Source organism: Falco punctatus (genome assembly GCF_963210335.1).
Source record: "Falco punctatus genome assembly, chromosome: 1".
NCBI classification, from domain to species: Eukaryota; Metazoa; Chordata; class Aves; order Falconiformes; family Falconidae; genus Falco; species Falco punctatus.
The window spans coordinates 54,764,155-54,784,687 of record NC_137580.1 but is presented as its reverse complement, the minus strand read 5'-3'; the positions used below and the strand labels follow the sequence as shown (position 1 = coordinate 54,784,687).

The following is a 20,533-nucleotide window of genomic DNA, read 5'->3' as shown; positions in this document are numbered from 1 at the left end:
GCTCTTAAGCCAGTCTGTGCTGCTTAGGGATGGGTTATCTAGGAACTGTCTAGGAATCCCAATTTCGCCTGAGGGTGCCGGACGCTAGAAGCATGACTGAACCCCTGTTTATGACTCACTACCATGTTGACAATAGCTTGCCATTCATCCTCAAATCATTCTTAACTGATGACGTGTTCAGTTAAAAGAAAAGAATACTTTTTATTACCATCAACGAATACATAAAAATAGTTGCTATGTTTAGACAGCACTGAACAGAAACAAAACAATGCAAAAAAAGCCTGCCTAGTTTTTAATTGTCCTCCAGGAGGTCTTCTCCTCACCCAGCCAAAACATTTACCGGATGCTTATAGAGTTCTCATGGCTTGAATCCAATCTTTCAGCAAGACCCCTTGCTCTGGGCGTTGCTTCCACCATAGAGAACAGTGACTTGGGGACACATCTGTCCTTATGTCCCCATTTTCTCCTTGCTGTTCCATTCAGATACAAGAGCCTTCCCCTCCCAGTTTCCTGTCATAAAGACAGCAATTTATAAAAACTGACAAGTTTGGCACTTTCCCACGGGATTAGCGAATGCACCAGCTTCACAAATGCCGGTTATAGCTATGCACAGTCTTACAGAACACTTTTTTTGAATTGAAGTGCAAATGCAAAGCCTAAAACCTAATCCTCCACTTAACTATAACCTTTTTTTTCAGTGTGAAGGAACTTCTCCCAGAGAACTGGTATGACAGTGTGCAAACTTTAACACCCCCATACTCTGAAAAGTGTATCATAAAGACATCAGTTGACAATCAGATTTTATGCATATGCATAAAGAAGAACAAGGCACTGTGTTGCTCTCACACTTGAGAAGAAAGCAGGTGCAATTTGCCAGTAGTAGATGACCTCTAATCATTTAAACTATCTCTCACCATAGTAAATCATCTCTAATCTTGATCTGCAGGGAGAGAGGGAAATCATAACAATAAAATCATTAGCATTTGGGATGAACAACAGACGAAGCACATCAAAACTGAGCTTTATTTCATCCATAGAGTAAAGTATAGTACAGAAAGTAAGAGGAGCTACTTTGTAACAGCCTGACTGGTAGTGGCTTTTTCATCTATGCAGGGGAGGAAAAAAAAAGAAAATAAAAGATAGTTATCTTATTTCACTCCTCAACATCAAATGTTCCAGGTATGGAAGTCAATCTTTTTATGTGATTGTTGAACACCTTCAATTCACCAATTCAACAGTAGAAACTGTTAACACAATTCAGGTAAGAATCTACCTGGCAACAGCTGTCACCTGAGTATCGCTGTCATTACTGCTGATGTAAGGAAGCTTTACACGTAATTTCTGGTTGCACGAATAAAATCATGAAATGCCAAAGCACAGCTGGAACAACAATTCATCCAGCGAGAGGTACAACAGAAACTGACAGCAGATGAGGAAAGGCAGGAAGGTGCAGGAACAGTGCATGTCTGTTTGAAAAGGAACTGGAAGTAAATGAGGCATGGAAAGGTTTATGCGTATTCTAGATGATCCAGCTGCAGAGGGGAAACGTTAATCAGCTACAAGTCTCCTGATTTAGCCAATTAAAATCTAAGAAGAGTTCAACAGAGAAAGGCTAGAAACTAAAAATAAGCATGAAGATGACATTATAAATGACAAAGATAAAACCAAAAGGGGAGTGAGAGGAGCAAGAAGATGGGTCCACCTTTTCCAGAGGATATTAAGAGCTCAGTTTCTTGGCATATGCACACACATACTCATATGCGTGCACACACCAACATACACCCCTGCTCTGAGGAGGCCACTTTGGGCTGTACCCTCAGGAACAACTACTGCAGGCCCACAGGCCAGCCTCCTACACACTGCTGAGATAACCTTTGCTCAGCACGTGGGAGAGCAGGAGGAGCAAAGATTTAAAGTGACTTGAAGCAAAAGGATCGGCACTCTCATATTTGCAGACAGTCTCACATAGTCAAGTGCAGACTAAAGTTTGCCCAAACCCACTTAAAAAGGAAAACACGTGCATTAGCCATAGTGTCACCAAATGGTTGCATGCATTACAGGGCTGTGTTCACATTATTAACCTAAGCACTGGTCTCTTCCTCCTAGCTTATCCTCTTCCATCTCTGGAAAAATCTTCCAGTTTGACTGCTGGATGAAACTCTGAAAACACTGACGTACAAGAACTAGAGGGCAGCATTTACAGTGCTTCTACTGGACTTTACTGGACAACAAAAAACTATACATCTGCATCCAGGTACAGAAAACTGGGAAATGGGGGAACAGATGTTTTAGCCCATCAGGTTTCACACTACAGAGAACTGGTGTTCAGAACTCAACTTGCACAAAAACAGTCATGGACAAATGCAAGGTAGTCTGAATCTTGGACTACTGCCTACAGGAAGGAAAAAAAAAGAAGCAACACCAAAACCCAATGAAGATGCTAACTGAGGGAACATTGAGGCCTGGCCTTTCTTTGCAAGGCCCTCTCTAGACCACCACGTCTTACATGCTTTCAATACCCAGTGTCACCCCCACGCCACTGGTACAGACCAGCAGCACGCGTAGGCAGTACGGGAGGAAGTAGAATACATGGAAGAGCTCCCTATTCACTTCTGCAACTCTGCAGTGCAGGCATACCGAAGTTAGAATGAAGCACCTTAAAGCCAAAACACAAGCTGTATCCTGCTAATGATTACTAAAAAAGCCTCCTGCTTCTTTAGTAAGTTCTATAAAGCTGAGTTGCCTTTCCATATCATACTGTAAATTAAAAATAGCTAAGTGAAACAATATAATTTATTCTCGTGCTTCATTTATGTGAGGAGGAGTTGGTTTTATTCATCATCTGGATGATGTTTTCTTCTCTGTAAAAAGCTGCAAGCATCTTCAACCACGGCAATCATTTGACTGCCTGACGTGTTTCTCGGTTTCATTGCCACTTAACAACCCAGAAAATGAACCTAAAATGAATAATAAAAGTTTTTCCAAAAGGAATATTAGGAGACTAAACCACAGCACACTGCCTCTCTATCACAAACTTATGGCAAAAACTTTAATATGTATTTGCACACAGTAACACTTCTTGTATACAGTATTGTTGCTGATTAACTCCTTTGTTCTGTGCAGTTATGCATGCCACTAAATTTATGTCATCAAGGATGGCTGTCATCCAGCTACTAACCAGTGCCATATTACACAACTCTATTTTCACTAAGCTTCAGTTCACATTGTTTTCCTTGCATTTTGTATTGCTGCTGGTGCTTCCTGAGATGGAGCTTGCAAAGCCTCTGGTGTCAAAACAGCTTAAGGGCTTGAAAAAGAAAAGGTGACAAATTAGGGAGCAGATGCTGGCCTCAGGTGAAATTTATCTCAGCCAACAAGATATAAGTAGTTGAATAAACACTAGGTCATCAGGGATAACACTTTGCAAATGGTTAGCTTAATTTTCTATGTGCACATCTGAAAATAGCATGTAAAGTAGTGAAAAAAAAATATAAACACAGCAGGGAGAGGTCTTTGTTACTCATTACGCATTTTGGAGAGCTTTTGAAGCATGACAGCAAGGAAAGAAAGATTTTCAAAAAGTTTAGTAGGCTGTTCATTTCTTTGTACATGTGTATGCTGCATTTCCATTTTGTGCAACCACTATTTTCCCCTATGTAATTTTTTACTTAAATGAGAAAAAGCCCATCATGCTAGTTAAGTAGAAAGCATACTGCTTTTACTTCAGGGAGGTGTAAAAGTAAGGCTTAAACTGTCATAATCACAGGAATGTAAATAGAAAGCATTGGATCATATAAGCAGCTAGGAACACAAACCACCAAAAGCAGCAGGACAGTTTTCAGGGCATCAGGACTGGGCACCTCTAGAGTAATTAATTCCTAATTCCCCATTTCTGACATATTTGAGCTAATAATATGAATATGCAAGTTCAACTTCTTTTTCATGTAGCAAAGGCAACCAAGACTTCTGAACTAAACAACGCTGACACATTTAAAGCCAGCTTTACATTTGCAGACCAGCATTGCACCACACTGCCAAGGCAGCCCAACAGGACTTGGGGACCCTTCACCGGTTCCTGGTTCTGCCATGTATTGTACATGCAATGCTTTGCTCTGTCTGCAAAGTAGACACAATGTATCATCTCTCTTCCTCCACAGCAGAGGGATTTAAATTGCTAAAATCACAGCAACATATGCCAGTCCTGAACAGCTTTATTACTAATATTAGGAAGCTTGTTCATTTAGTAGACAAATCCGAAAACTGGATGAATCATACCTGCCTCCCAGGAAAGCTGAATGATGGCAACAAAGCTTTCCAAGGCATTATCGTATTGAGGCAATTTACTACTGAAATCAGTAAAAGGGCAAACAACTATCTTTAGTGTGTATTTCTGCTTTCAAGGACAAAAGGAGCGTGAGCTCACAATGACTAAAGTGGCCAGCAATGAACCATCTGAAATTCTGTGGTATGGAATTTGAAAATTTAAAGAATGCATGGGAGGAAGGAGGAGATTTCACACTTGGGTAGCAAGATTAATCTGCAAAGAAAGAACTTAACATTATTTATTTTTAGATCTTTCACTTTCTGGTCACTTAACTGCAATTTGCAAAGATAACTAGCTGTGCTGAAGTCCTCTCTGTTCTCTTCCTTTGGCTATTCACCCTTATATTATTCTTTAAAGAGCCAGAGAGTTGACTTCCTCTTTTTTTACACTTCATAGCCAACCTTTGAAGGGAAGAGGAGCAGATGACTAATACTACTAGCTATCATTAACACCTTTTCCCAAGGTCTTATTTTCTTACCCAACCAGGCTAAACATTTTTTCACACTTCATAGCCAACAAGTATAACATCATAGGAATTTTTTCTAGCAACAACTGAATAAAATAGGGGATAGCATATTCTCTTCCATTTGCTTTGAATTCTCTTCTTTCACACTGGGTTAGCTGACAGTTTGGTGTCAAAATACAGCATGGAAGAATCATACCCACTAATAAAAGCATACTCCCAACCCCTTTGGGTAGATCCAATTCTAAATCCTCACTAAAGCAATGATTTCTTTACTACAGGATGCTAGTCAGTGCCTTTTCTTTTCCATGAAGGGAGCAACAACTAAAAAACCACAGCACCTGGTGTTTTTTTCAGGTCCTTTGCATAGTCTAATGAGGACACAAACCTATGAATGGACCCATGCATTTATGATTTATGTGTAAACTAAAATAACAGGTTCAGTAAGTACTCCGTTTCGGAAACATGACAGAAGAAATGCAGAAAGAAGAGTAAAACAAATGCACCACCTGACAGAAATTTCCACTTCAGCTCTCTTGACCATCCTTGTTCTTCCTATAAAACAAGAATTTACCAAGATGAAGACAACAGAGCTGCACTTAGACCCAAGACCACAAGCCAACTCTGAACTGCTACAGAGCAACACTAGATTCAGGCCTTGAGTTTAGCAGGTCTTTGACAACACCTCCTCCATGTTTTTGTATATACCAACAGAGAGAAGAGATCAGCCTCTGAGCAGCTGCACTACAATTCTGCCTGCTGAAAGGCCAAGTTATGATGAGAGAAGACAACTGCAAGCAAATGAGGCTTATTGCTGCTGATAAAGCACAGACATCACTATATTCCTCCTTTCCCCGTCAACATACCACTGCCATCAGCAGCTATTACCTACCTAAGGCTTTAAAGCTAAATCTGGGAAGAGTTTGTCCTTACTAATCCTGCCCATCACCAGAGCTTTCCAGGCTGAAATTCTGCATTGCTAACAGTAGTATCATACATGCAGGGCTGCCATACGTTGTTTGGATTTATGATCTTGCAGAGCTGTGCAAATTTCTGCCAGGACATCTGGTAGTATAATCCCACTTGGCTGGCAAGCTGCTAAGGAGTGTTAAAATTTCATGATAGAGTAAAATCAGTCTCCTTTTTCATCTCCCCTCCCTAATGCTGTTTGTATACATTCCCAGTTGCATTGCCAAACGTTACAGCCTTCCCTTTGGGGTGGGGTGGGGCAGAAAACGTTTTGTGGAGAAGGAGCAAAGAGCAGCAAGAGAGAACTTGAAAGCAACTTCCGTCATTAGACTTCTCTTGGCTGCAGCACAAGCCCTGAAAGCTTCACCTAGCAGCAGGTCATCTGTTACATCAGATTTGTATTTGACAGTCAGTAAATTGGTACTGCATCATTGTTCTATGGGTAACTAGATTCTTATCTGCACTTCAAGCAGTATTATCAAAATTAGATACCAGATGACAGACATGACAGAACACCCTAGGATATCTGGTTTTAATCAGTGGTTCAGTTTGGGGGTCTTTTTATTTTTAAAACAAGAAAAAAAAGGAAAGAAAAAATAAGGTCTCTATAAGAAAAACTTTCCTGTACTGTGGGATCCATCATCTCTTTGTTAATTTTAATGTGAATTTAAGGGGGTGGGGGGTTTGTAGGCTCCTGCCATAGATTTATCAGTCAAGTGTTCATCCTCCTTCTTGACTAAAGAGAAGGAATGAAGCATTATTTCAGGAAAATAACTTTTATTTGATGGAAGCTACACCTTATCATAATGATACATTCTTTAGCTCTGTACTCTTTTCTGTAAAAACAAGACCCCATGCAGATGGTCAGAGGAGCAAAGATCACGATCAGCATGTACGATGTGGAGCCAACAAGTATAACACACCAGAAGACAAGAGTGCACAATGCAACTCTTCTGTCTGAGGCCCTCATTCAGTCCAGTCCTGGCCATCTGGAGAGCCTGGTCTCACTCCTCTATGCCATCTGGAGAAAGCATCCTGTTCAGATACCCTTTTTACTACTGCACAACCTATCCCAGTTCAGGGTTAACCAGTACTTAATGGCAGTTCCTGCACTTTTGAAGGGAAGAGGAGCGGATGATTAATACTACTAGCTATCATGAACACCTTTTCCCAAGGTCTTATTTTCTTACCCAACCAAGCTACACAAGCAGCCTGCTCATTGAAAAATGAAAGGCTGATTAAAGTTATTATGGATTTTCCAACCTCTTTAGTGTGATTCCCCAGGGCTTGCCATGGACAGACAAGCACCTGCACTGACTTCTATTCTTCCTTTTCAGTTGTATGCAGAATAAAAAGCATATACAGGGAACTACCCTCAAAAGTAGTAACTATTGATTTAGCCCTTATTATTTCTCTAATGTGATCCTTCTTGAAGCTGGAATCAGTGCTGATGGAGGGCATTAACTCAAGTTCTGGGTACTGAACTCGGAGGAGCTGTCAGACCAACAGATTTTATCACCAAGCCAAAGATTTTTTAGCAAAGGCCAGGAGAAATTTTTTCCTTTGCCTGAGGTTGATTACACTAGCAACTACTGAGTAAAACAGGACGTTGGGTTTCTGGCCATCTCTAAAAGAGCCAAGAATTAGAATAGACATTGTTTTACCCTTTAACTCCTTTTTCTAGTTGCAGTATTCCACGGTCTTGAAAAACTGCTCCTCCAAAATATATGCTGCATTGCATCATCTACATGTTGAAACTGAAGCATCTGCTAATAAACCCCTCTATTTTCTCTCTTCCAGATTTAGAAAGTTTAGACAGTCCTTAATCAAAAGTGTTTAAACCTCTGTCAACTAATTACAGCTGCAAAGGCAGAGCAGAACACCGGCAGCTGACTCCTTCCTCATTGAGCCTCACATCTTGTCTCACCCTCAAAGCAATGAAGAGATCAACAGCTCTGCAGGAGATGATGGGATCACTGTAGTATCTAGATTTGTTAATCCCCACTTTACACTGCTCTAACCGCTTTTACATTATTGCTGCATTTGTGTTTTACAAGACCACTGCGCTACTTCTTGGACAAGCAAATTTTTGACACCAGCGCATTGTTTTTTACCAGGAACGTGCATCTTGGCAGACAACTTTAAAACTGCACACATTTAAAGCTGGACAAAGAGAGGAATACAAACACAGAAGCAGCTCCAAGTCAGAGAGGCCCAACACTAGAAGCACTTCAGCTTGTCAACAGAGAGACTACCAAAGCTCAGTACTGTTACTGAGCTTTTGTAATGAAACATGTCTGCTAGGAGACATCAGCTTCCCTTTTTGAAGAAATTAGGTGTTCACCTGAGCTAACCATTACTGAATTTAACCAGCCATTTAAAGATGACACTGTCTTTAGGTCTCAGTGGAGCCTCTGAAATGCCAATGATGAGCATCACTAGGCACCAGTCTACCTTGAAGCTTTTAAATGTAATGTCATCAAGTCATATCGAGACAAGTCCATATGTAAGGTATCCCATTTACAGTTTGTAGAATTTAAATATATAATATATATATATAAAAGTATATCTCAGCAAGGCATTTTAAGACTTGGCTCTCCAGGCAATAAGCCTGGAAGCCCAGAGCAAGCAAAGCAGGAGACTGACTGTGGGGAGTAAGTCACTTCATACAGACACCACTGAAAAGCATAATTCTATCTACTGTCAATATAGCCCTGCAAAACTTTGTTCTATTCAAATAAAAAGGAAAGAGGTAAAAACCCAACACTTCTGAGAGCAATCTGAGCTCCTTGGATGTTCCCTTTAACTTTGGACCATCATTTGGCACTTCCTCCAGCTGGAACAGAGTCGCGTGCCACAGCTTTGCACAACTACCAGCTCCTAAACAGGAAAAAAAGTGCATTTCAAAAATCACAGAATGAAGAAAAATGATCCACTTTCCTGCAGAAAGGTGGCTAACCTTAATTCAGTCATATTTTTGAAGTCTTCATTAATAACTCTTTGGAAGGGGATCTATTTTGTTCCTGCCTCTAAGGAGACAGTTAAGGAAAAGCATTCACTCTGAATGCTTTTCAGCTAAACTCGTTTTTAAACACCATTTGGCCACCAAACAAGGGTGGAGCAGTATCTGTAAGCACTGTCAGGGAGCAGCAAGGACAATCTGCTCCCTAAGGGCAGGCGAGCCAGGAGATGGGGGTAGCCCCAGCACAGGCTGTGTCCTCAGCAATGGGACACACTTGCACAGGGCACGAACTGACAGGTGAAGTCTGATACTGGTAACAAGGCCATCCAGGGCATCAGGTATGGCTGGGGCCTGTCTAGGGAGTCCACTCAGGAGCAAGAGGAGACACAGCCGGAGACAGGACTGGAAACAACAGGCCACAACGTGGGTCCAAAATTCATCCATGATGAAAGGCAATGAGCGGACGTAACCTACGACGTATGTGCAAGGGGTCCCTCCAGGAGACAAGGTACCTACAGCATTATGCTGCACACTCACAGCAGTAGCTCCAGAAGTTCTGAAGTCATGACAAACCTGACCAAGGAGCAAGAAACAGAACAAGCAAACAGAAAGCTTGCTCTGCAAACACCATCTCTGCCACCAGGTACTCCAGACCTCCAGATACCAGTAGAAATGGTAACACCCCTGCAATCCACAACAGTTACTGGTTCTCAACAGCACTGATTCACTTTACCCATCTCAAGGCAATGGAAAAGCCCATTTCTTCTCACATCTTGCATGAGAACTAGAGAGGATTAACAGACTGTGCTGGTTTTGGCTGGGGTAGAGTTAATTCTTTTCAGGAGAAGCTGGTGTGGGGATATGTTATATCTAGCAGCTGACCTGGCCCTGTTCAACCAAAACCCCTGCACACTGTGGAAGGAGGTAATATCCCCATAGTATGTATAAGGAATTTGTTGGGAAAACCAGCCTGGGTCACTCCTTCCTCAGGAAAGGGTAAACCTATTTGTGGGATTGTTTTTGCTCAAGGACCTGGGTGCATTTGGTGGGTAATGCAGATGGATGGGGGAGTCCAATGAGTACCTCAAGGGAATTTAATCCTGGGGGTAAATAATCCATTATTTGAGTTGCATGTTATGGAAATTACTATGGCAGGAACCTCTTGTTGCTAGCAGAGCTAGAAGCAAGGGGAGGAGTCCATTGGAATGTTAAACCCTATAACCTGGCCCAAAGGGACCAGAGGTGGAGATTGCAATGCATATACCATTAAATTGTTGTAACCCATGATTTGAGCTGCATGTTACAGGAGTTACTATAGCAGGAACCACCTGAATCAATGGAGGACAGGCCTTGTAAGAAGCAGTATAATTATAAGAAGTGCAGCAGTAACCAGACCTGAGCTGGCTTTGGTGCCCAGTAACTCCACATGACACGCCACCTCTCCTGTCCTGAGTGACCACCACAACAGATAGAGCCCAGTGAACTCAATGGACAGTTTGTGGACATTTTACAGGGGTGGTCCATAGACTAAGGGAATGATACCTGTGTACTGTATCAAAGAATGGGAAGGGGGAGTGGCGGTTAACGAGGTTGTATTGGATAGTGTGGGACCCGAGCATTGCGTAAATTATATGGAATAAGGGATGGAGAATGTGCTGGTTTTGGCTGGGGTAGAGTTAATTCTCTTCACAGTAGCTGGTATGGGGCTGTTTTGGACTTGTGCTGGGAACAGTGTTGATAACACAGGGATGTTTTCATTATTGCTGAGCGGTGCTTACACAGAGTCAAGGCCTTTTCTGTTTCTCACCCCACCCCACCACGGAGCAGGCTAGGGGTGCACAAAAAGCTGCGAGGGGGCACAGCTGACCAAAAGGATATTCCATGCCATATGATGTCATGCTCAGCTGGGAGAAGGCTGGCCAGGGGGCCACTGCTCAGGGACTGGTTGGCTATTGGTCTGTTAGCAGCGAGCAACTGGTTTAGTTTCTTTCATGGCTTTTATTCCTCTCTCCGTTAATAGATTGTAATGAAAAGGAAATTATTATTAAATTTATTTCAATTAGCAACCTGTTCTTATCTCAACCCATGAATCTTCTCATTTTTTCCCTTCCAATTCTCTTCTGCCCATCCTGCTGGGGTGGGAGGGTGGAGTGAGCCAGCGGCTGCGTGGTGCTTGGCTGCTGGCTGGGGTTAAACCATGACACATCCACAAAGACAAAGCTGCCATAAGGGAAGAAACAAAAATAGAAGAGAAATAGGAAGGTATGATGAAACAGAACAGCTATTTCTCTCCAAATCATGACAACTTTACAAGCAGATAGAAAGCCTACTGCAGCCTTTACTGGAACGAACTGGTTTTCTGTTCTCTCCCACTCTGCTCCATGCCTCCAGTGTCCCAAAGCCTGAAGGATAGGAAGTAACTCCACAGAAGGAAACAGTGGCTGCCATTAATGCTCCAGACAATAGAAACATTTCAGAATAGCTAAAAATCAACTGACTTTTTGGAGCAATGAATGTGATATGTCGCTAGATTTGACTGCCTTTAAACAGAAAGTACTTCTCTTAAGGTTTCAAATCACAGGCTGCTCTTGAAAAGGCACTTCCAAGAACAGCCACCAGCTTAAACAAAACTAAGAAAAAGAACCTCCTATTCTTTTTTCCACCTTCTTCACTATTTACTTCTCTCCCCTCTTCCTCCCAATCTCCCAAAATCACATTTTCTCCTAACTAAAGAATGTTTAGATCTATCTTTCAGCAGATTGCTCCCATAGGAACTAGGGATCGTGGAGTGCATCATCGGTACTAGTACTGAAAGCCATTTTTCATTCACCCAATTTAGCTGGAATAGGGCAGTTACACATAGGTACCAATAGAGTCTTCTGCTAAAAGGAATTCATTAATCAGTATTTTGTCCCCTGCAATGATAAACACACCACTTACAGATCCAGAACATCAAATCAAAACTTATTTACAAGGTCGCCCTTGAGACAGAAAACAGCAATGTTTCACAGTGTAAGTTGTTGCTATCTTCTCCCCTGCTGCTGCAGATACAGGGAGCCTTTGTTTGGAGGACAGAGAACAGGGAGAAAGGGAGGAGGATTGATGGTGCTTACAACAATAACAAACACTGCTCTTTTCTGTTGCTAGAGCACCTGCTGCCTCCATCAGCTCAGGCTCATCCATTATGCAGCACACCAGCAGCAACAGCTCCAAAAGCACCAGCTCTGAAGCCATGACAGACCTGACCAAGGACCAAGGCACAGAATGAATCACCACTCATTATCGAATCGATAAGCTGCACTAGCACTCATTCTCCTCCGTGTCTATTTCTGTGTGAATAATACTGGTGACAATTAGATTAACTATCTGTTTCAAATCCAGACAGATGAATATAAGAAATCTGCCTTCAACAAAATTTGTCAATTTAGCCTTGAAGTAAATAAATACCTGAAGAGAGACGAAAACCCAACAACTATTTTAATTGCTGTTGCTTTTATTTTTAGTGTTAGTGGAAACCATGTAAGGTCTAAAATGGACTGAAAGGAATGTAATTATTTCACTGTAATGCTTTAATAGTGGAAAAGGAGCCTATTAAAAACACGCTTATCATTTCCAATCTAAACAATAAGAACTGCAAGCTTCAAAACATTTGCTACATTTCTACAATTCCAAGAAATCTTTTGAGCTGGCCGCTTCCCCAGCAGAATCAGACCTGTCCCACGAACAGTTTCATGCTTCCCTCACAATGACCAATCCAGAGTACCTCACTCATGCCAACAGGACAACTGAAATGCTACATTAAACATGAAGCACTGGCAGGACTCAATATATTTAAATATTATTTTCAAGGTTACCAGCATTAGATTGCAAAGCGCTTTTCAGAATTAGCTGTTCAATTCACAACTTTCAGTTGTCAAAGTGAGAGGAAAAAGCATAATTGATTGAAGTTCTCTGTCAGCACATTGGTTTTCCATGTACTTCCTGACACTCGTGTACATTAAGCAACCTTCTTCAAATCTGAAATCAATAAAAAATTCCAGAGATCTTGAAACTAGTCATTAGTTAAATATACAACTACATAAAAAGGGAAAGTTTCTTTAAATTACTTTTAAAAGTTTTCAAATTTTACACATTATTCAAATGGTAGATGAGAAATTAAAGGCAAATATCATCAACAACTTTCTCCCTTCCTATTAAATAGCACATAGTATTGACAATGTTACGTGGTGCTCATCAATATTATACTTGCAACCGTGGAAGAGCACTACTGTCTTACAAATAGGAAAATTAACCAGAACTATCAGAAAAGGAATACCTGTCAAAGCTACAAGCAGAAGTATAGACAACATGGAGCGGGAAAAACTCAAAAAACCCAAACACAACAACCCCCCCATCCCCCACAAAACCCCACTACAACCTATTTAAATACACAGATATTCTGTGTATCAACCAAAATTTTTTAGACAACACCACACAACAATCTTTTGAGAAGGCATTCACTGATAGGAAACTGTATTTCTCCCCTCTTGTTTTTTAATGTGAAAAGGTGTCTGCATAACAGCAGGAGCTTTGTGCCAGGTTCACATTCTCATAGTGTTTTTCAATCCTGACTGACTGCAAGTGCATCAAAGCCATATTAAAACTTAAGATGATAACCTCTTTGATCTTTTAAAAGGGAAAGCTCAGGAAGAACCCAAAGCTGCTTTCTCCCTGGCTAAAATTAGAAGTGTCTCTTGCAATCAGCTGACTCTAATAGGTGCAAATTCTAAACCTCTCATGCTAAATATTGCCCAGCTTAGGCTGGAAGAAGCAGTTACCTATGGCAAGCTACGAGGAGCAGCTGTGTGATAACAATCTGTTGTCTGGAATTAAGGGCAATTTTTTAAGACTTCCCATGAGAGGGCAAAAGGAAAAACACAAGAGAGCAACCAACACAGGTTTATTGGCTACAAAAGCATCAGCTGACACCTCACAGAAATTTGGACAGTTGCATCTTAACAGTCAGTCCAGTTGCTGAATATGCTTCCTAATATTTCACTCTGTGACTAAGGGCAGGCTGCTCAGCAGAGTATGAAGAGGTTTATAGGGAGTTGGAGAGGCTGCTGGAAAACCAATACTATTTTGGCAAGACTGATCTGCCGATACATTTGCAACCACCACCTGATTTAGCTATGCCAGTTAATCTGTGTTAAAGCTTATTTTTCTTCTAGTATCAATCCTACCGCTGCTGGTTTTGTACATGACGAGAGGCAGCAGGTATCTGAGTATGAGCTGCCTGGTTTTAGCCAAACCAGGAATAAAAGCACACCCTCTAACCATCTGTTTTTACCATACAACTGCAAAGATTGGCTAAATAATTTTAAGTCCAGCACTTCTGTAGTTTTGCATACTCTGCACTCTGACTCCAGATTTTAAAAAAATGCTAGAAATTTTCTCCCAATTAGCTTGAAGTGATACTCATCACACTCTACCTTTCAAAACCAGTGATTCTTACCCCTCAGCAACAAAATTTTATTTTTATTAAGTCACACATGACTAGACATACAAATGTTTAGTACGACAAACACTTCTGTGGGAACAAAGGAATTTAATAAAGGGATGTTAAAAGAGATATTGCCTCAACACCTGGTGGATGGTGGAGGCAAGGGGGCAGAAGGAAGTGAAAGGCAAGCAGTGCTAGGTGCCTTAATTGCATAGTGTTGCATCCCATACATTTTGTGCATATCACTTTCAGATTAAGTCTGTACATGAATTTTCTCTGCTTCCTCAAAGTTTGACTTGGGTAAAAATAAGAGAAGACAAATGAGGATAAAAATGAAGTTGCAGACTGAAAGTACTTCATCCGTTAGCAGCTACACGAAAGTCCTTTTGATGCAGGTTAACTCCTATGGAAAAGCACAGCTGCAGTCTCCAAAAATTAGAAACCCCAAGTTCATCCAAACTCTAGGATCACAGGAGGAGGCCTCACAAACACTCGTTCTAGTTACTTCATTTTTATCTTGATGAGCTGACACCGTACTAATGCAAATGCCTTTGCATTAGTACAAAATTATCAAGTTAAATAAACCATGTCTCAAGAGTTAATTGTACCTTCTTACTGCCTGTCTGAAGAATCATTATATAATGGAACAAAATTGGATGCCTATTGAAAAAACATCCAACATCAGAAAAAATAATACTATTTTTTATGGTTTGCATCCAAACCACAAGCCAGCAAGCACTAGAATTTTCTCCAAGACTAATAAAAGTTAAGTTACTTTGTGGTCTTTGGTTACTGGGTTAAAACCAGATACGTTGCTTAAAAACAAAGTTTTTACATAGCAGGGTTTACAATTTAAACCAGACAGCAAATGCAAATGAACACTTAGACAATTGAAGCTGGGTTTTGAATACAGTTTAGTACCCTTCCGCCTAGGTCTGAACTGCCTCTTGAGCTGCTCCACAAAACCACATCCTCTCCATGATTCAGGCATGCCATTTTCTCCCCGCTTCTCTCCAGCTTAACTCTGTACAATAGGACCACTTTTGGCCACTTATTAGAGGAATTGAAGCAGGATTCTGTAGATACAAGCTCAGATTAAATTACCACACAGTTTTGCATTTTAGTGGCATTCTTCTTGGCTTTGAATAGCAGGGGAAGATGGAATGGCCCTGTCTAAAGCCAAAATTAAAAAGTAGTTATTTAATTTGCATGTTTGATACTAATACGCTGTCTCTTGCTACACCACCAACAGATGGTGATGTCTTCTGCAGACCTCATAAGCAGAAGCAGGCCACTACATCTAGATGCCCAAATCTGCCATTTGTGTCTTCTATAACAATTTGCAAGATAACCCTTGCGAAGCTGAGCAAGTGCTTGCTAAGATGAAAGGCAAGGTCTTTTTAAAGACTTGTCCAGGGGAAGTTGGTGACCCACATGATCACACAACATTCATAACTCTTTATTTTAATGAAACAAACCACATGTGGATAATAAGGAAAAACGCAACTAACAGAAACAACAGAAATCCAAGCTGATGCATTTAGGTGAGCTGTCACAATACTGTGTGGAGGAGATAAAACTAAAAGTGAACATGCTAAGTTTATGTCAGTCTATTCCTAATACTAGCTCATGATCCTTTTATCTTCACTGACATTGCTGTGACCCTCTTCAAACCTCTCTGGTTTGCTACTGCCACCCAAGTACTACCCATCTTACAATTTTTGATCATCTCACTCTTGCTGTTATAGTCACAGTAGCACATTTCCTCTAGTTTATCCAGTTTTCTAAGCTAAGAATAGAAAATACATATTTCCACTCAGAAGAGGAAACTAATGTCTACTTCAATATCCCTTGACCTTCCAGTTTTGTTTCTCATTCATTTTCAGTTAGGCATGTGGTATTTGATCCCAGTGTAGTAACAATCATCCCAATTTCTATTAAGATTAGTGAAAACTAAGGCATTCAGTTCCCAACAGGGAACTAACTGTGTCTTAACCGTTTCAGCTATTTGCAGACCATTTCTGTAAGAGAATTAAAGAAGGTGCGACCATCTGCAGCTAGTAATTCCCACGCAGGGCAAGAAGGTTGAGATTTGCTGCTTCTTTCAAGTGCCCTAAAATAAACAAACCACTTTGTTCCTTCCCCTTGTAGTAACAGGAGTGACCAGATGGGAAAAAAAATCAAAGGTTTTCCTGATTATATCAATTCTATTATAAACAGCTGGTTTTCTCCAAGTCATTCCTAGATCTTGCACAACTTCATGGCCTTATGCATAAAAATCACTTTTAAATCTATCTACAATCTAGAATTTTTATATCCATCTGCATAAAAGGCTTTAACATCTTCATATTGTTGATTTGCATTCATTCAACAGCTAAATACAACCAACAATTTAACAGATGAGATGATCTCTCCAGCTAATACATTTTACAGGTTTTATCAGTTTGCAAATTCACAGAGCAGTCTCCCAGGGACCAACACTTACATGTCTCACAATCAAAACAAACAGAGTCTGCAGTCCTCAGAAGATACTTAGTAAACAAAACAAGGCGTGTGCTGACTACAGTATTAGCATAAACAAATACCACTAAAATAATTTTCCCATACTTTAGAAGTCAGGACTATTTCCAAATTCTCAGGAATACAGCACAACTGAATCTCTGCTCAGTCACCTTAATGCTGGGAGAGCGGCACTTAGAAAGGGACTCTGAAACTACCTTTCTGAATAAAAAAACCCACAAACACATTTGATATAGATGCAGAACAAGATAGTAATGAGGCTGTTCGTAATTAGCTCAAGGAAAAAAAAAAAAAAAAAAAAAAGAAAAAAAGACCAAAACCCAAACATCAGCACTAAACCTGCCAGCTCTTATGCTGACTGCAACCGCAGAGAGTAGGAGGGAGCTGAGAAATACTGGCAGAGCCTCCCAGCATAAAGGCTGAAGGGTGCGAGAAAGGGGAGGAAGTGGAAAGCAAAAGGGCAACAGTTCCCTAGCCCCTTCCAAGACTTTCGTCTGCAAAGTATCTATACACATTAGTGAAACCATGAGGTTACAACTGCTGACAAACTGTTTGCAGCTTGCGTCCATGTCTGCGACGTTTGTGTGACTAAACAGGTCCTGATGCACGAAAGCAGGCAGCTGACTCAAATCAGAAACTTCAGTCTTGTCGGGATCAGTAGTTGCCACATCTAAGCTGTGTTAAATAATAGTATGACAAACTATTCAAATAGTTCAATACTATTTTTATCTTCATTAAATCCTTAAAAAAAAATCAAGTAGCAAATAGAAGAAATATGAAGAACTTAATTGGTTTTGAACATTAGGCATAACCTATACTGAAGGCTTCTGAAGGAAGCTGCAAAGTAGAATTTAAATTTTAAAGATGTGTTTGGAAACATTTCAGCTGCTTTTCTTTTTAGTATTTCACATGTAACTATCTGTGGTTTAGCTAGGAATTTTTTAATATTCATTTAATTCAATGAACAGATGCGAAAGCTTCATGTCAAAACTCTGTTTAAGAGCTGAATTTATTTTTGAAAGGAGCCAATACGTTTTAAATATCTAACTCTTCTTCAAGAAAAAGCCCAGAAAAAAAACCCAGCCAAAGGCCAGGCCTGTTAAACACACATATCTATGAAATACAGATTAAAACAGTGCTTCCTGCAATGAAAACGTCCACATCTCCCACTGGGCTCAAAATTCAGTCTTTTTGCTACTGGGACAGAGGGCAAAAATGAGCTCTTTTCTAAAACTAAGAGTTTAGAAACATCCAGCTGTGCAACTTCTCAAATACCAAGTATACGTATGCTTTGGAGAGATTATCCCCCTTCCAATACCCTACTCACTCATAGGACTAAGGCATGAGAAAAAAGCAGCTATCTGATCCAGAAGTCAGAAAACTGAATTCCCTCTTACACTCTAAGCCCAAACCAGATGCCCGCACCTGCATCCCAGCAGCTCCCTCAGCCACCACTGGACCAGCCCAGCACCTCCCTGAGCCCTGCTGAAGACCTCCCGAGGCTCCTGTCATGCCACCTCCCACCACCAGCTTCCCACTGATGTTCCCCTTTCCCAAGGCCACAACCAGATGGTGGGAAAAACTTCACTGCCACTCCCAGGCTGACTGTGAGGGTCATCAGCAAATCCTAAAGAAATCTGGAAGTCAGCAGAAGGACAAACATTACTGCCAAAACAAGTCCTCCTGGAGTTACGACACCTAAGACACAGGCATCTGGGCCCAGTTTGCAGCTCAGCTATGAGCTACTTGGCATAAACAAAAATCTGAACATACCAATTGCCTTATACAAACCCAGCCACATGGCCAGGGTTTTCAACCTCTCTTTGCATGGGGACATTTGAGTATTTTTTTAATGTTATCTTTGAGGTTAGCTATTTAATTAGTTTAGTGTTCTACAAAACAATGCATACCCCAGCTTTTAACTTCTAATTATTTTTCTGGACCAGTCTCTCACATAATACAGTTACTCTGCACAAATCAGGCCATTTGATTTGCAGGTACAAGCACTTATGGAGGCGCACTCTACAATAAATAAGAAAAACTCAAAACCTCTTCACAACCATCAGATTAAGGACATACAGAGAAAGGAATGCAAGGATCTTGGACTAACAGTTCTGTAAAAACAGATGCTAAACCTCCTCAAATGTGCTCTTCATCATGAGTAACTTCCTTCTGAAAATGCAGAGTACTTGGAGATAAGTTCCCTACAACTACAGAAACAAATAGCTTTCTCCACAGTTAAGAGCTAAAATTTCTTGCCCTTTATAGAATACAATGGTCATTTTGTTACAAGAAAATCATATACGATTCAAAACAAACTACTCTCATTCCTGAGGCTCCTGCTAGTCATGCGGGGGGGGGGGAAGGAAAAAAAAAAAAAAGAAAAAGGCATATAAAGAGCATGAAATACATTTGATGTACCAATTTGCATTTGCTATCTCAATGACTCTCTGTGGAGATGAGCTTTTCTCCGCTTCTCAGATCAAAGAGACAACAACGACCAGCTACATGTTCTCACATTTTTCTTCCTCTCCCTTCTCAGATTAATTCTCACCTTCTGCAAAAGCACCTTTCAGCCCTCATGAAGCTATACAGAATTCAGTTCAGCAGATACTTGGGCCAAGTCAGAGTTGACTACAGCATCTTACTTATCCTAATATGCCTGAATACAGAGAATATTCTGGTTAACCTGCCACACAAAATGCAGTAAGCTGAAACTAAGAGATGTAATGGCAGTCTGCACATTGCCCTTTGAAGTAAATGCCCTCCCAAGGAGTAGGAACATAAATATAAGCGTTTCCTCCTCCACTATGACAGCAATATTGCTTTATCTTGCACCATCCCCAGGTGGCCACTTGCTTCATTTAGAGGTTCTGCTGGAAATAAAAACAACCTGATGTTCAGAAAGGCCCTTAAAGGCCAAGTCATCTCTGTCTCAAAGCTGAATCAAGTATTTCAAACTCAAAATATTTGAAGTTGTTATAATCAAATTCAATAAAAAAATATTTTGACATTAAACATTACCAAGAAAACCCCTCCACACCAGCAGTTATTCTTTTCTTAGTAAATCCAGAGGAAAGCACTCTGATTTCTTTGTTTTTAAACTTATTTGGTTTAGTTATACACATTGTTTTATAATTCTGCTCCAGTACTCTCAGGGAACCAATTCTGACATATATTGATGCTTTGTTTTAGCAATCTAAAAAACCCACATAAGCAAATATACTGATGCAGAATAGCCTGAAATTGCTTTTTACACTGTCTTTGAAGGAGATCATGGGGAGGACAGAAGCACAGATCATTGAAGACCACGATTCCCTGCGTGTCGATTGACATGGAAGTCAATAAACAGCCTCTTTCTGAAATAACGTTAGATATGGTTTATTATTGACTCTGTCATGAAAAAGTCACCATGGGACTGCTGGAGCTATACACCAGCCCCTGCTCTACCCACTGGCTCCAAGGACCTGCCTCTGCACCTGCGCACTCAGAGAAGGTCAGCTTCTCCTCCAGCCAGCCCTGACTCACCAAGGACCCATGGCCAGTTCACCAACCATCCAGGACCACAGACAGGAGTGTGCATGGGTGTTGTCCTTGGAGTCTGGACTGGAGCTGTTTAACTTTGCTACTTCTAAAAAAGTAAGTCTCATTGAAAAAGGTCTGAAAGTAGATTTTAAAAACTGAGGTATATATAAGCTGCTGTCCCTTTCTGCCTAGCCTTTGATATGCCTTCAGGAGTTGAATTCAGCTAGTCTGTGCTTCCAAGTGGAGTCATAAAAACCTTGCAGCTGCAAACTCCATAGTAAAGGAGAA

The 20,533-nt window shown here is 40.8% G+C and overlaps 1 protein-coding gene across 2 annotated transcripts in view; it reads right to left on the bottom strand.

The window, feature by feature from the left end:
• Positions 1–20,533, bottom strand: part of LIMCH1 (LIM and calponin homology domains 1) — a 181,361-nt gene that overhangs the window by 115,811 nt on the left and 45,017 nt on the right. The window lies entirely within an intron of this gene.